Raw genomic sequence first — 15,122 nt, 5'->3', positions numbered from 1 at the left:
TTTCCAGTCACTAGGGGTTAAGGTTTCATAAGCCAAATTGTGTATTAACATTTTAACATAATCTGATGTAGCCCCAAAGACAGTGCAAGATTTTTTCAGGTTTTTAAGGACATCCATATTAAAAGGAGCATATCTTCTACTCTCTTGACCTGCAGAATTACGCTGTTGAATCACGGGAAAAATTTGAAGTTTGAAATCATTATCTACTTCTTTTCCATTTTCAATTGCTTCAATAAGCCCTCTTTCTAATCTAGTTACAGGAGTGGGCAGTTGTTGGGAGGGGGGGCTCTGTGTGGGAGGAGGGGGGGGGCGCTGATGAGGTCACCGCCCCTCCCACTACTCCTCCTCCCTCCGTCCCTGAAGGTGGAGTGGATGTGGGCTGATCAATAATCTGCTCTCTAGGTGGGGTTGAAATTTCTTCAGGACAATCAGAGTCTACACCCTCAGATTCCTCATTCAAATCCCCTTGCCCTCTGGCAATGTCCTGAGTTTGCCTATCTTCTATCTTTTGTTCCTCACGCTTCCTTCTCTGAGCCTTTTTAGAACTCTTCCTTCTTCTAAACTCTTCTTGATAGCTTAAGTCTAATAGAATCAAGTTGTATAGGTAAAATACCTCTGGGAAAATTTGACAATTCCCATTTTTTGAGTAAAATTCTTTCATTTCAAGTCCCACTAGCTTCCATTTATCTATACGTAGTTTTTCTTCATTTAAGAACCAAGGGGACGTGCGAATCAATGAGTGTATGAGATTATTCATTTGTGGGATGGGAACAAGTAAACTTTTCTCATCAATTATCTTAATTATATCCTCTATAGCATTGCTAGATGAGGCAGGGGCTGGGGTTGGAGCAGGGTCAGCTGAGGCCCAGGATTTACCTAACATCTGCCCCATCTCAGTTACTAGAGATTGCTGATTTAGTCCTTAACAAGGTAAGTTCCTTATTTCTATTAGAATACTCACCTAATCTCCTGGTCACAGGAGGACTTCGGTGGAAGTAGGGTGCCAGCCACACGTTGGACGCCAAATGCTGGAACTCTATCTTTCCAGAAATCAGCAGGAGTCAGGATCACTAACCGTCTTTATTCTAGATCTTTACCGTCGCCTCCAACGCCAGGTCACGAGTGCAAGTGAGCGTGAGTTCCACCACCCAAGTTTCTCTTGCTCCTCCCACACAAGTCACTTCCCTCTCTTTGTCTCACCAATCAAGTCAGCACAGAACAGCTGGGGAGGGTCAACCTTAAACAAGTTAATAGGGAACCGTCCAATTGGCAATTAGTCTCACGTGCTTCATCATCCAAGTGCATTGCTCAGTTCTAGCCCTTTACAGAAAAGCATGATGGTGATGGAGTAGGTGATTATCGTGTCAATTATTAGGATTATTGTAACTGGTGGTCTGATGATGGTGTAGGGGATAAGGGCAAGGATTATGGGATTGATGATCTAAGGGATTATAGCAGCAATGACTATGGGATAATTTTAGTCATGGTGATGATGGAAATATTAATGCAAGTGAGAATGATGAGAGAAGGTGATGAAGGGAAGGGATGATGATGAAGGTCATGATGCTGACAAAGAAAGATAAAGATAATGAATGTGGCCATAGGGATAGACATTATAGAGATAATAAAGAGAGGGGATAATAGTCCTGGATTTGAGGAGGGTTATGTTGAAAATGATTACATAGTAATTATGATGATGATAACCATAGGATTCAAATGAGGGGTGATGGAGAAAATAACACCAATTTAACAATTATTACAAACATTCATATAGTGCTACATATGTGCACATATATGAAATTTCATATATATTCATATTTTATACATACATAATTCACATGTATAATTCCCTTTCCCCTTTGGGTCTTGCAACAACCCTATGAAGCATGTATTGCAGTTATTATTTTATAGATATGGAAACTCAGGCCCAGAGAGGATAAATAATTTACTAGTCATGGGTGGGATTAGAACTCAAAGCTTTCTTGATTCTTCATCTAGCCATATATTTACTATATTACACTAAAATTTTAGTAACGGTGATGATGATGGCTATGGTGGCAATAAGGATTCTGGTGACGTGGATGACTATGACATTGGTAAAAGTAATTCCCATGAGTGGAAACACCTTTTACCAATGCAAGTCCTCAACTCTTCTGAAATTTAAGAGTCTCAGAGGGTTGCTATGAATTACTAAACTAGGATATATCAGAGGGGGTATGTGAACTTATATCATCCTGACTCTAGGGTCAGGTATTTATCTGTTACCCCCACATATTCTACTGTATTTATGAATACAATGTATTCTTGTTCTCTCTTTCTATTTCTCTTTCATTCTCTCTATTTCTCTGTCTATCTCTATTTCTCTTGCTTTCTCTGCCTCTGTCTCTTTCTTCCTTTGTCTCTCACATGATCTCTGTTACTGTCTCTCCTTCTCTCTCTCTTTTTCTTCTCCCTTCCAGGTCTTTCTCTTATGAGTACTGAAGTCAGTGTTCCCTCTCTTCAGCCAGGCCTCTCTGGCCTCAGGATAGGTACAGATTGTAATCCATTGTAATCCTCTTAACAGGAATAATTGTGTGCCTTATATTTCTAGGATTATTGTTAAGGATGATATTTTTTATTAGATAGAAGTCATTTATGATAGATTTGTATATTGAGCTCATGATTCCCCTGATGGTTCATTCATAAGCTTGGTAGTTAGATGGCTAAGTCTGGAAGCCCTGGAGTCACAGAAAAGAAGGGAATAAGCATTTGTTAAGTACTTAGCACAGTTGTCAGGCGGTGTTCTAGGTACTGTGATAGGAGTTTACAAATATCCCTTCTGATCCTCACAACTACCCAAGGGAGGCAGGTGTTATTGAAAAAATGAGGCAATTGGAGGAGGTTGAGTGCCTTGCTCAGAGTTTCAGAGCCTATAAGTGCCTAAAGTCAGATTTGCCTCCTGAATCTAGGCCCAGTGCTCTACTTGCTATGCCATCTAAGCTGTCTCGAGGAAGAACTAAATTCAAATTTGGCTTCAGACACTTAACCAGATATGTGACTTTGGGCAAGTCAATTAACAACTGTCTGCCTCAACATTCTCATCTGTAAAATGTGTATAACAATAGGATCTACTTCTTAGGATTGATGTAAGGATAAAAAAAATGAGATATTTGCATGAGAAAAATAAAGTGCTTTGCAAACCTTAAAGCATTATAAATGCTTGCTATTAGTTCATCTTACACTTGGTCAGCATACTCATTTCTTAGCTAAATATTCTCCTCTGTCTGATATAATTGCCATTGCATTTCCCACTTTCTCTAAAGTACAATAGGGTAATTATATTGTGTGAGCCCATTTTTTTTTTTTTTTTCAGCTAAGGCTAATGGGGTTAAGTGACTTGCCCAGAGTCACACCACCAGGAAGTGTTAAATGTCTATGGCCATATTTGAACTCAGGTCCTCTTGATTTCAAGGCTGGTGCTCTATCCACTGTACCATCTAACTGCCCCATGAATTCAGTTTTTAAGGGGCACTATAGCCTAAAAGATTCCAGGAGCTATTTTGGAAGCCCAGCAAATTCAGAAGCTGGTGGAAGATGGCTAGGTTCCTTTCTTTCAGAAGTTTCATTAACAATAATCTATGCTCATGTTGAGTTGCTCATCTAAACAGTCTTTGATTTCCTGCTTCATTTTCTTTTTTCCACAATTTGATTCAATAAGCCTTTATTAAACACCTACAGGATGCTGAATATTGTACAGACATCCAAAGTTTAACTAAGACAAAGCCCCTTTTCTCATGGAACTCAACATCCACTGGAAGAACACGCATACCTGTGGCTTCCTATTGACCCCAGGATTGAATAGAAACTCCTCTGTTTAATTTTTTAAATCTCTTCCTAGTCTTCCACTTTCCTTCTTTTCCTGTTTTTAGGATTAAAAATTTTTTAGTATTCTTTTCTCCAGTTATATTTTAAAAACAATTTTTAATATTTGTTTTTTAAAACTTTGAATTCCAAATTCTCTTTGTTTTTCCCTCCCTACCTTACTCATTGAGAAGACAAATGATTTGATATAGGTTATATGTCTGTAGTCATCTGAAAACTGTTCATATCTCTTAATCATTTATTAATTGAGAAATGGCTCCTATTTTTATAAATTTGACTCAGTACAAAAGTTTGTAGCAGCTCTTTTTGTGGTGACACAAATTGAGAAATGAGTAGCTGTCCATCAATTGGGATGAATAAGTTATGGTATATGAAAGTAATGGAATGCTATTGTTCTATAAAAAAATTGATGAACAAGTTCATTTTAGAAAGGCCTGGAAAGATTTACATAAACCGATGCTGAGCAAAACAAGCAGAACCAGAATACATTGTATACAGTAATAGCAAGATTTCACAATGATCAATTATGAAAGACTTGTTTCTTAGTGGTTCAGTGATCCAAAGTAATCCCAATAAACTTTGAATAGAAAACACGATCTTCATCCAGAAAAAGAACTATGAAGATTGAAAAAAAATCAACCCATATGCCATGTTTACCTTTTTTTTCTGTTGTTTTTTTCCTCTCATGTTTTTCCCCTTTTGTTCTGATTTTTCTCTTCCAAAATGATTCATAAAGAAATATATATTTTAAAAGTTAATATACACGTATAACCAGAAAAATAAAACAAATAAAAAAATTTGATTCAGTTCTTTATATATCTGAAAATGAGGCCTTTATCAGAGAAACTTGATTCAAAATGTTTTAAAAATTATGATTACTAAATGTATTTCCCTCCATCCTATTCTCCCCCCTACACCATTTATTCTGTTTTCTCTCATTTTGCCCTGTCACTCCTCAAAAATGTATTGCTTCTGATTACCTCCTTTCCAAATCTGCCCTCCCTTCTATTAGTCACCTCTTCTCTTACCACCTTCCCTTCCTTCTTTCCTGTAGGATAAGGCAGATTTCTGTACACAATTGTATATGTATATATACATATATACTCTCTGAGCCAATTCTGATGAGAGTAAAGCACACTTACTCCTCCAATTCCCCTATCTTCTCCTCTATTATAAAAGCTTTTCTTGTCTCTTTTTGTGAGATAATTTAGCCATTTTACTCCTCCCTTTCACTTTCTCCTAGTATATTCCTTTTTCTCATCCCTTAATTATTTTGTATCATCTTACCATATTCAAGTCCAATCCTTTGTCCATATATATATTTCTAACTGCCCTGATAATGAGGAAGTTTTTATTCATTATAAAGTTTATATATATATTTATATATATAATTATTTTATATATTTATATATATTTATTCGTCATAAGTATCATCTTCTTATGTTCAAATATAAACAGTTTAACCTTATTAAGTGCCTTATGATTCCCCTTTCCTGTTTACTTTTTTATGCTTCTCTTGAGTCTTGCATTTGAAAGTTGAATTTTCTACTAAGCTCTGATCTTTCCTTTAAGAATGTTTGAAAGTCCTCTATTTTTATTGAATTTCCTTTTTTTTTTCTTCCTAAAGGATTATATTCAGTTTTTCTGAGTAGGTGATTTGTGATTATGATCCTAATTTCTTTGCCTTCTGGAATATCATAATTCAAGCCCTTAGAATAGCTCTTTTAATAGATTTAGAGTAATAGAAGCTGCTAAATCTTGTTATCCTGATTGTGGTTTCAAAAAACTTGAACTGTTTCTTTCTGGCTGCTTATAATATTCTCTTCTTGATTTGGAAATTTTGGAATTTGGCTATAATATTCTTGGGAGTTTCCATTTTGGGATCTCTTTCAGGAGGGGATTAGTGGATTCTTTTAGATTCTAATTTATCCTCTGGTTCTAGAATGTAGGGAAGTTTTCCTTGATATTTTCTTGAAAGATGATGCATAGACTTTTTTTTTTTTTTTAAATCATGGCTTCCAGTTAGTCCAGTAGTATTTAAATTCTCTCTCCTAGATATATTTTCCAGATCAGTTTTTCCAATGAGATATTTCATGTTATCTTCCATTTTGTCCATTCTTTTGGTTTGTTTTATTGTTTCTTGATGTCTCATAAAGTCTTTAGCTTTCAATTACTCAATTCTAATTTTTAAGGAATTTTCTTCAGTGAACTTTTGTACCTTCTTTTTCCTTTGGCCAATTCTGCTTTCTAAAGAGATTTTTTCCCCCCAGTGAGTTTTTTGTGCCTTTTTTCCCATTTGGACAATTCAGCTTTTCAAAACATTATTCTCATTGTTTTTTTGTACCTTTTTTGCCATTTGGCCTATTCTGTTTTTTAAGGTGTTGCTTTCTTCACTATTTTTGTGTGTGTCTCCTTTTAGCAAGTAATTAACTCTTTTTTCATAATTTACTTTCATGATGATTTCATCAATCTCATTTCTCTTTCTAGTTTCCTTTTCTTTATTTTCAAAATCCTATTTGAACTCTTCCATGACCTGAAACCAATTTATATATTTTTTTGATGATGGATCTAAGATTTTGTTATTTTCTTTCTTTTGAGTGTGTGATCTTTCTTTTTACCATTCTATAGTTAGAAATTTTTGCTGTTGTTTGTTCATTTTCCACTCTATTTCTTGACTTTTAACTCCTTGTTAAAGTGGATTTCTGCTCTATAGGTAAAGGGTGAACTGTGTCAGGCTTCAGTGGTTTTATGCAGCAGTTTTCAGAGATACTTCCAGGGATCTGTAAATTTTCAATTCTTCTAGGGTGGTATGATCTGAGAGGTGTTTTTATTATTTTCCTGGCTTGTGATCTGGACTGTGAGTGACCACAAGTATTTTTTTCTGCCATGGAACTGTGATGAGGATCTCTTCTCCACTGAGGCTTCAAGCTCTGGTGTGCTACTGCTTCCTCTCACCCTGGGATTACCACCCAGAACCACAACTCTGATCAAAGTATGGGCAAAGCAACAGAGTCCTGCCTCAGTGCTAGCAAAGAGACCCTAGAAATTTTCTTCCAATTGGTTGTTCAATCCTCTTACCATCTGTAGTTTAAGAGCTCTGGAAACTCTGCTTCTGCTGCTTATTCAATGATTCCCAAGGCTTATTCCTGGTTTGCTGTGGCCTGATCTGTGCCATCTATGCTGAACTGTGTGCTCCAGTCTCACCTCAGTGCAATAAGCCTTTCATATAGACCATCTAAATTGTCCTTGGGTGTAAAATTATTTCACTCTGTTCTTATGTGGGAATTCCCTTCAGGAATTTTTTATGGCATTATTTAAAGTTGTTCAGAGGGTCAGGGGAGAGCTCAAATGAGTCACTGCCTTTTCTTCATCATCTTCAACCCCCTTCCTTCCTTTCCAGTTTTCTTACATACCAGTCTCTTTCACATACTCTAAGATCAAGTGACTTTTGTCTCTGCTTTTCATCAAAAAAGACTTTCTTCCAACCTTCTGCCTTTTCCTTGGCTATTTCCCATGCTTGTAATTTTCTTCTTTACAAGGTACAGAATTTCTGCCTCTTTTCTTCCTCTGGTTTCATTCAAGTCTAACCTAAAATTCCAAGACTTCTTCAAGAAGTCTTTCCCAGTTATCCTTAATATCTATCCTTCCCTCTGTGATTATATTCAATTAATCTTACCAATATTTTGTCTGTACATAGATGTTTGTATGTTGACTACTCCCATTAGATTGTAAGCTCCGTAGGGGGAGCTTGGTAGCACAGTGGATAGAATATTGGGCCTAGAGTTAGGAACACTTAAATTCCAATTCAGCTTCAGACAATTAGACTTTGGGCAGCTCATTCTGCCTCAGTTTTCCTATCTATAAAATAGGGCTAATAATAACACCTACCTCCTAAGATTGTTGTCAGGATAAAATGAGATAAAGTTATGCAAAGCATTTTGTAAATTTTAATATTATATATAAATTCTATCATTATCATCAGCCTTTTTTGTATCACTAGTTTTTATCACTATGATTGACATTATTTAGGAGGAACTTGATATCTCTCAATTTGGAAACCCTTGATCCTTAATTTCTTATTTCTTTGGTAATACTACTTTATTATATTTTCATCCTTTAACATACATTATCCCATAGACAGTCAGCAAATACAAGTTCAGAACTGTATGAGATTGTAGATAACTTTCTGACCTTCTCTAAAATCTTTTTCCATAGAGTGCCTCTCTCCCATAAGCCATAGTTCAAGAACCATGTTTTTGCACCGTCTCCTCTTTTATCCAGTAGCCATTGTTCTCTCTCTCAAACAGCATTGCATTTGTTATCTTGTATTTATTTTTAATCTGAATCTATTTATTCTGTACACAATAACATGTAGTGTTGTCTCCCCTGATAGCTTCTGAAGAGCAGAAATTATTTAATTTTTTGGTAGTTGTATTCTTAGCTCCGGGACAGTCTCTAGCACATAGTAGATACATGATCGGTGCTTAGTCAGAGGCCAGATGGCTCACTGGCTAGAGCATTATACTTGAATCAGGAAGACCTGAGTATGAATCCTACAACAGACTGTGTGACTCTCAATGTCATAACCTCTTCATCTTCAGTTTCATTTTCTATAAATGGCAATAACCTGCCTTACATAACTGTTGTGAGATTTAAATGAGATAAAATATATGAAATGCTTTATAAACTGAATGCAGTCTAATTTTACTGATTGGTTACCTTGCTGCTTTAATGGGGTGTGGTTGTGACCCTGAATTTTCTGGTGTGATGGCCAGGGGAATATCTGTTAGAAAGGATTTGACTATGACCCAAGTGTAGTCTGTATGTTGTTGCTCCAAGATAAATAAGGTAAAAGCTCCTTTCCAGATTAGTTACAAGAGGAGGAATTTTTTGGTTATAATTACTTTGGATACCAGTTATTGTAGATCGATTCTGAGTTGCATTGATTTAGGGAACAATCACAGTGATGAAATCAAAGATTCTCTAAATATCAAAGTCATTGCCTATCATTAGTATGTCACACTTGGGTAAGTAGCCGTTGATGACTTGGTTATAGCTTTCAAGGCTAAAACAATAAGTTTTTCATAAGCATGGTTAACTGAGAAAAAACTAAAGCAGCATCCTTTCCACCTATTCCCTTCAGCATTCCTTTTCTCTAAAACATTTCTTTTTGGCAAAATAGTTGGTATAAATATTAAGTAGTATTAACATGAACCTTAAAGATTACCATTAAATATTCATTTGTATGGGACCTTAACAATTTAAAGATACAAGCATTGAGATGGTACTGAGTTCAGCTATTATCTAGACTAACCATAGTCTCTTGAAAGAATTGTCTCTTGATTTTAGATCCTTCCAATAACTTGTTTAAAGCTTGGTCTAGGGAGCCAGCTTGATGTCAAGAGCCCTTACATACAACTTTCTTCTCTTTTGTTTTTAACCACTCTTTTCCAGAGTCATAAATGTCTTTACTTAAGCTAATTTTTAATGACACAGCTGGCCTTTGTTGACCACAATCTTTCACATCAACTGGTTCCCACTTTATGGGTCCCATGTCTTTTTCCCTCTTTTGATAAAGAAAGAAAGGAAGGAGGGAAGGAAGAAAGGAAAAAATGAAAACAGAAAGAAAGAAGGAAGGAAGGAAAAGAGGGAGGAAGGAAAAAGGAAAGAAGGAAAGAAGGAAGAGAGGGAGCGAGTGAAAGAAGATAGGTAGTGAAAGAAGAGAGGAAAGAAGAAAGGAAGGAAGGAAGAGATGGAGGATGAAAGGAAGAAAGGAAGGAAGGAAAGAAGGGAGAAAGAGTCTATTGTGCTAAGCACTTTACAAATTTTACCTCATTTGATCTTCACAATATCAATTCTACAAAGTAGATAAACTTATTATTCCTATTTTACCATTGAGGAAACTGAGGTACACAGAAACTAAATGATTTGTCCAGAATCTCATAAAGTGTCTGAAGCCAGTTCTAAATTCAGGTTTTTCTGACTCCAGGCCCCATGTTCTATCCATTTCAGCTACTTAGTTGTTGACAAAGCAAAATGAGAAAAAAATGATTGCAACATCCCAGTACCTTTCTGTTTTATGCATAGAAATTCAGACTTGTTCCCTGCTGGTTAGCTGCTAAGGCTTTTAAAGCTTCAGCTTGTGTGATTGTTCATTTTAAAACAATTATAAGATTTACACATTAAGCTCTTCTCCACTGGTTTCCTTAACCATGGTTCAGACAAGTTTTCTAACTGACTTACAAATCTGCTTTTGTTTATTTTAAGATTTCAAGATTATCAGAGCACATTTTAAAAAGCAACCCTACATAGAATCACTTAATTTTATATTGCAAGAGATCTGAGAGATCGTTTATTTGAATATCTCATTTTTACAGATGGGGAAACTGAGGTTCAGAGAGATTAAGTGACTTTCTATGGTCCAGAAGCTCAGGGGTGGACCTGGGACCAAATCCCAAATGACTTCATTTTTAACAAATCAGATATTTATAATGAAAGGAGAGGGAAGAAGAAACAAACATAGATATACAAATAGTACTAGTTATGAGTGCCTAAGAAAGGTCTAAAACAGTGGCACAGGAGATAAGAAAATCAGGTTATCCCTCCAATCCTCCCCTCTCCGTTGCTATCTGTGTCTGTCTGTCTCTCTTTATCCTTCTTTTTCTTTCTGTCTCTTCTTTTCTTCACTTCTTGTTTTTTTCCTATGAGTACTAAAGTCTACGTTCCCTTTCTTCAGCCATGCATGAAATTCTGGCACTTAGGTGGTCCATAGCATATGGAGCACCAGACCTGAAGTCAGGAAAGTATCTCTCTATTAATTCAAATCTGGCCTCAGACATTTATAAGGTGTGTAACCCTGTTTGCCTCAGTTTCCTTATCTGTAAAATGGCAAGCCACTTTTGTATCTTTGCCAAGAAAACCCCAAATGTATTCACAAAGAGTGGGACATGACTAAACAACAACAAAATGAGAAATAATCTCAGACAAAAGGAATTATATACAAAGAATTGGGGTGCAGAGAAAAGATCTCTTGCAGAAGGTAGGATTTCAGCTAAATCAAAGAAATGCAGGGAAGCCAGGAGATAGAGGAAGGATAATCTAGCTGTGGTAGACAACCACTGCAAGAAGACAATGGAAGTGAAATAAAATATAAGTGGAACTAGAATAAAATGTAAGAAATTTGGAAAAGTAGGAAAAAATTAGCTTGTGCCAAATAGAGTTTATATTTGATCCTAGAAGTCATTCGAAGAATGAATGAATGCCAAAAGTAAAGACACTAAATGGGGACAGGGCAGGAGATTATCAGGGAATATAGAAGTTCTGTAGAATTCATGGATGAATGCTGGATACTCTAAAGTCAAGAAGATTGATTGGGAACATTTAGAAGACCTTTAATATGAAAATAGGGAGTTTTCATTTTACTTGGGAAGAAATGAGGAATCATTGTACGTTTTGGAGGAGGGGAGTGATCTGGCCAAATTAAGTTTTGCTTAATTCTGATGATTATTTGGTATAAAATTGAATGGAAAGGCAGTAACTAGTGATGAGAGTGATGGGGTCACAGAAGCTAAAAAGGAGAAAGAGGGAGGATAGGCTAGGAGTCTGTTGACAGGTTCCTGCTTCCTCCTCAATTGATCTTTTCCACCCTGTGGAAGAGTAGACTCTTGGAGGCCAGAATGAATCTCATAAACAGTCTTTAGGTTTTGGACAGGTGATGCTCTGGGGGAGGGGGGCTGGAAGGTCACTAGTCATCGGCCATTTTCATTGAAGACATAAAAGGAATAGTCTCATATTTCATGGCATACACATACCAAAAGCTCTGGATTAAGATTTGAGAAGAATTTCTTTGTGATTCAAGGCGATAACAGAACTGCCCTTCCCCGGAAGATCTTTATAGAAAGTAGGAGCTTTCCTAATCCATTCAACTCTATCAGCTGAAGGCAGACACTCCTGGAAACAGCAGGAGAATGGCAGGAACCTAATATCATCTTGACAGAGCTTTGTGTCTGTGGCTTTGTGATGACATGTATATTTGAGCCCGGGTCTGCTGGTTCTGAGGGTCAGCTTTGAAACTGAATTTGACTCATTCATACTGATATCTTTTCAAGTTAGGCATTGTATGCTGCCTGTTGATGTGGGATAAGTGGTTACCAGCCCATGGACTCTGCTGGTAGCTGTGCCATTTCAAGAGATCTAGAGAAAGGACCATTGAGTTGCTTCCTTGGGAATAATTTATGGAAGGCTGGGGATGAGAGAGACAGCTTGGTACAGTAGACAGAGGGTCTGCTTCAAAGTCAGGAAGTCTCTCTGACACATAGTCTGTGAATCTTGGTATGTCACCTCCTTCACTTCTCAGTGCCCTGGGCAATTAACTCTCTAAGATTATAAGTTGCCCAGGAGGTACTGATCTATATTGGTAAAGATACTTTCCTTGAAGTCTGGTGAAAATAAAGGATATACTACTTGCATGAAATGGACAACTATTGATGGGATGCAGCCTGTATTCTTGGAGGTTGTATCCTTGTAGCAATAATGGCTAACATTTATGTGGTGCTCTATGTTTACAAGGCAATTTGTACCTGTTAATTCATTTGATTCTCATAAAAACCTTAGAAGATAGATACTGGTATTATTCCATTCTATGATGAAGAAACTGAGTCAGAAGTTAAATGACTTGCTCTAGATAACACAGCTAGTAAGGTTTGAAGGAGGATTGCATCTCAGGTCTTCCTGATTCCAAGCTCAGCACACTCAATTTACTGCCCCCTAGCTGCCTCTGACACACTGATGAGATCACAGATCTATCTGAAGCCTCCAAATAACCTTCATTAAGGCTGATCCTCTAGGCTCTCGTGGGTAGTGAGAGGTCACTGGTTATTGGTCATCCTCCATAAAAACAAAGAGAACAGACTCAAATTTTATGACAAATTCTCTCCCTCTCCCTCTCCATCTCCTCTCTTCCTTCTTTCCTCCCTCTTCCTCTCTTCAGCAATGAAAGTTAAGTGACTTGCCCAGACTCTCACAGATAATAAGTATCTGAGGTCACATTTGAACTCAAATGCTCCTAACTTCAAGGTGGGTGCTCTATCCACTGTGCCCACTAGGGGCCTTTCTTAGAAAGAAAGGAAGGGTGGCCCAGGCCCAGGGATCAGGCAGCTGGGAAGGAGCAATTTAAGATTTTTAACAACATACATGACAAGGTGGGGGAAGACAGTTAGGTGATCCAGTAGATAGATTGCTGTCGTTAAAGACAGAAAGATCTGAGTTCAAATGTGACTTCAGATACTAGCTACATGATTGTTGAAATTAATTTAATTTTTCTCAGCCTCAGTTTCTTCATCTGTAAAATAGGGATAATAATAACCTCATAGGATCATTGTATCCAGTAAAATGAAACATGTAAAACCTTAAAGTAATAAATAAATGTTGGTTATTGTTACGATAACTGAATTAGTTACAATCAATCAACAAGCGTTTATTAAGTACCTATTATATACCAGGCCTTTTCCTAGGCAATGGTGATACAAAAACACAAATGAAGCGGTCCCTGTTGTTTCATAACTGGATACCTCAGAGAAAACATACATATTCAAACATACACACACACAATCTTGAATGTTATTAGAGAAAAGGAGGATTTCAGGCAAAAGATCTACGCTGATTCAACTCTTCATGATATTCTGCTGGGGTGGATGCCGACAATCCTGGGAGTCTCAGCATCCCATAGTAGACTATTAACTCTCTCCATCTCTGTTTGTGTGTGTGTCTCTCTGTCTCTGTCTGTTTCTTTCTCTTCTTCAGGCCTGAGGCTTTTTTGTCACTTCAACACAAAATCAAGAGGGGTTAGAGGAAAGCAGGAACAGGCCAAGGGGCTTCATGGTGTAGGAGACCCATCAACTCAGGCAGCCAAGAGGGGACTAAGTGATTGGAGGTAATCAGGCCTGATACTGTGAAGCCTGCATCCTTCATTTCCTTTCTGCGACTGAGCTTTTGGCTTAGCCCTCCAAAGGAGGGGTGGTGGGAGGCCAGGCAGCTGTGAGCTGTTTAACTTGGTAGGGGAGGGAGGGAGGGAGCTCAGGAGCGCAATTAGACGCCAGTTTGAGACTGATGAAGTGGATAATGAGAGGTGCTGGGGAGTATTTTTGTAGGGAAGAGAGGAGAGAGAGAGACAGAGGCACAGAGAGACAGAGAAGGGTGGGAGGGAGACAGAGATACAGAGTCAGAGAGAGACAGAGACAGACAGACAGACATAGAAAGAGAGAGAAAGCAAGACAGAGACAGAGAAATACAGAGAGATAAAGACAGAGACACAGAGAGACAAATACTGAGAAACAGAGATAGAGAGACAGAAAGACAGAGAAAGAGAGACACAAAGATATAGAAAGACACAGAGATACAAACAGACATACAGAAAGCATAAGACAGAAAGACAGAGAGGGGAAAAGACAGAGATGGGAAGGGAGAGTGAGAGAGAGAAAAAAGGGAGAGAGAGACAAATACATGGAAATAGATATAGAGAGAAAGAGACAGACACAGACACAGACAGAGAAACAGAGATAGAAAATCAGAGACAGAGAAAAAGTGAGAGAGACAGAGATAGAGACAAAGACAGACATAGAGAGAAAGCTACTGAGAGACAGAGAGAAATACACACAGAGACAGAAAGACAGCGACAGAGAGAAACACAGATGCCAAAAACCAGAAAGATACAGACAGAAAGACAGAGACAGAAACAGAGAGACAGTGAGAGACAGAGAAAAAGTGACAGAGACACAGAGAGACAGAGAGATGGGGGGGGGAGGGAAAAAGACAGACAGACACAGACAGATCTTGGCAGACAGAGACACAGAGAGAGACAGAGAAACAGAGACAAAGAAAGGCATAGAAAACAGACAAACAGAGGAAAGAGAGAGAGAAAGGGAAGGAGAGACAGAGGAGGTGGGGAGAGGGAGGGAGAGGGAGCGCACAATAAAGGAATAAGTTCTACCATTGCTAAGAAGCTCCATTACAGGAGATCTGAAAGACCTGAGGGAGCCTGGTGGAGGAGGCAGAGAAAACTTTCCTGTCTGGTCAGCATGGTTATAGGATATCCCAGGAGAGGGAGCTCTGTGTGAGTCGAAGGGACTGATTCAAAGAAGGCTTTCTACAAGAAGTAGTACTTAGAATGTCTCCTTGAGGGTAGCAGTTGCTTCATTCTTTGTCATCTGAGTCCACAGTGCCTAGCATGAGTATATAGTAGGTGATTAATATGCTTGCTAGTT

The sequence above is a fragment of the Sminthopsis crassicaudata genome, chromosome 3, assembly GCF_048593235.1.
Source record: "Sminthopsis crassicaudata isolate SCR6 chromosome 3, ASM4859323v1, whole genome shotgun sequence".
In the NCBI taxonomy this organism is placed as follows: domain Eukaryota; kingdom Metazoa; phylum Chordata; class Mammalia; order Dasyuromorphia; family Dasyuridae; genus Sminthopsis; species Sminthopsis crassicaudata.
The sequence above is the reverse complement of the archived record's forward strand: the minus strand, read 5'-3'. Positions refer to the sequence as shown.